Here is a 2,811-nt window from a genome sequence, read left to right as displayed (position 1 = left end):
CCTGACAGTAACAGTCTCTGTTACATTAACCCTGACAGTAACAGTCTCTGTTACATTAACCCTGACAGTAACAGTCTGGAGCTCATTAACCCTGACAGTAACAGTCTGGAGCTCATTAACCCTGACAGTAACAGTCTGGAGCTCATTAACCCTGACAGTAACAGTCTCTGTTACATTAACCCTGACAGTAACAGTCTCTGTTACATTAACCCTGACAGTAACAGTCTCTGTTACATTAACCCTGACAGTAACAGTCTCTGTTACATTAACCCTGACAGTAACAGTCTCTGTTACATTAACCCTGACAGTAACAGTCTCTGTTACATTAACCCTGACAGTAACAGTCTCTGTTACATTAACCCTGACAGTAACAGTCTCTGTTACATTAACCCTGACAGTAACAGTCTCTGTTACATTAACCCTGACAGTAACAGTCTCTGTTACATTAACCCTGACAGTAACAGTCTCTGTTACATTAACCCTGACAGTAACAGTCTCTGTTACATTAACCCTGACAGTAACAGTCTCTGTTACATTAACCCTGACAGTAACAGTCTCTGTTACATTAACCCTGACAGTAACAGTCTGGAGCTCATTAACCCTGACAGTAACAGTCTCTGTTACATTAACCCTGACAGTAACAGTCTCTGTTACATTAACCCTGACAGTAACAGTCTCTGTTACATTAACCCTGACAGTAACAGTCTCTGTTACATTAACCCTGACAGTAACAGTCTCTGTTACAGCTTTAACCCTGACAGTAACAGTCTGGAGCTCATTAACCCTGACAGTAACAGTCTCTGTTACATTAACCCTGACAGTAACAGTCTCTGTTACATTAACCCTGACAGTAACAGTCTCTGTTACATTAACCCTGACAGTAACAGTCTCTGTTACATTAACCCTGACAGTAACAGTCTCTGTTACATTAACCCTGACAGTAACAGTCTCTGTTACATTAACCCTGACAGTAACAGTCTCTGTTACATTAACCCTGACAGTAACAGTCTCTGTTACATTAACCCTGACAGTAACAGTCTCTGTTAACATTAACCCTGACAGTAACAGTCTCTGTTACATTAACCCTGACAGTAACAGTCTCTGTTACATTAACCCTGACAGTAACAGTCTCTGTTACATTAACCCTGACAGTAACAGTCTCTGTTACATTAACCCTGACAGTAACAGTCTGGAGTTCATTAACCCTGACAGTAACAGTCTCTGTTACATTAACCCTGACAGTAACAGTCTCTGTTACATTAACCCTGACAGTAACAGTCTCTGTTACATTAACCCTGACAGTAACAGTCTCTGTTACATTAACCCTGACAGTAACAGTCTCTGTTACATTAACCCTGACAGTAACAGTCTCTGTTACATTAACCCTGACAGTAACAGTCTGGAGCTCATTAACCCTGACAGTAACAGTCTGGAGCTCATTAACCCTGACAGTAACAGTCTCTGTTACATTAACCCTGACAGTAACAGTCTCTGTTACATTAACCCTGACAGTAACAGTCTCTGTTACATTAACCCTGACAGTAACAGTCTCTGTTACATTAACCCTGACAGTAACAGTCTCTGTTACATTAACCCTGACAGTAACAGTCTCTGTTACATTAACCCTGACAGTAACAGTCTCTGTTACATTAACCCTGACAGTAACAGTCTCTGTTACATTAACCCTGACAGTAACAGTCTCTGTTACATTAACCCTGACAGTAACAGTCTCTGTTACATTAACCCTGACAGTAACAGTCTCTGTTACATTAACCCTGACAGTAACAGTCTCTGTTACATTAACCTGACCTGACAGTAACAGTCTCTGTTACATTAACCCTGACAGTAACAGTCTCTGTTACATTAACCCTTACATTAACCCTGACAGTAACAGTCTCTGTTACATTAACCCTGACAGTAACAGTCTCTGTTACATTAACCCTCTGTTACATTAACCCTGACAGTAACAGTCTGGTTACATTAACCCTGACAGTAACAGTCTGGAGTTACATTAACCCTGACAGTAACAGTCTCTGTTACATTAACCCTGACAGTAACAGTCTCTGTTACATTAACCCTGACAGTAACAGTCTGGAGCTCATTAACCCTGACAGTAACAGTCTCTGTTACATTAACCCTGACAGTAACAGTCTCTGTTACATTAACCCTGACAGTAACAGTCTCTGTTACATTAACCCTGACAGTAACAGTCTCTGTTACATTAACCCTGACAGTAACAGTCTCTGTTACATTAACCCTGACAGTAACAGTCTCTGTTACATTAACCCTGACAGTAACAGTCTGGAGCTCATTAACCCTGACAGTAACAGTCTGGAGCTCATTAACCCTGACAGTAACAGTCTCTGTTACATTAACCCTGACAGTAACAGTCTCTGTTACATTAACCCTGACAGTAACAGTCTGGAGCTCATTAACCCTGACAGTAACAGTCTCTGTTACATTAACCCTGACAGTAACAGTCTCTTAACCCTGACAGTAACAGTACATTAACCCTGACAGTAACAGTCTCTGTTACATTAACCCTGACAGTAACAGTCTCTGTTACATTAACCCTGACAGTAACAGTCTCTGTTACATTAACCCTGACAGTAACAGTCTCTGTTACATTAACCCTGACAGTAACAGTCTGGAGCTACATTAACCCTGACAGTAACAGTCTCTGTTACATTAACCCTGACAGTAACAGTCTCTGTTACATTAACCCTGACAGTAACAGTCTCTGTTACATTAACCCTGACAGTAACAGTCTCTGTTACATTAACCCTGACAGTAACAGTCTGGAGCTCATTA

Source organism: Oncorhynchus masou, unplaced genomic scaffold, assembly GCF_036934945.1.
Source record: "Oncorhynchus masou masou isolate Uvic2021 unplaced genomic scaffold, UVic_Omas_1.1 unplaced_scaffold_1677, whole genome shotgun sequence".
In the NCBI taxonomy this organism is placed as follows: Eukaryota; Metazoa; Chordata; class Actinopteri; order Salmoniformes; family Salmonidae; genus Oncorhynchus; species Oncorhynchus masou.
This window is presented reverse-complemented; position numbering follows the sequence as displayed.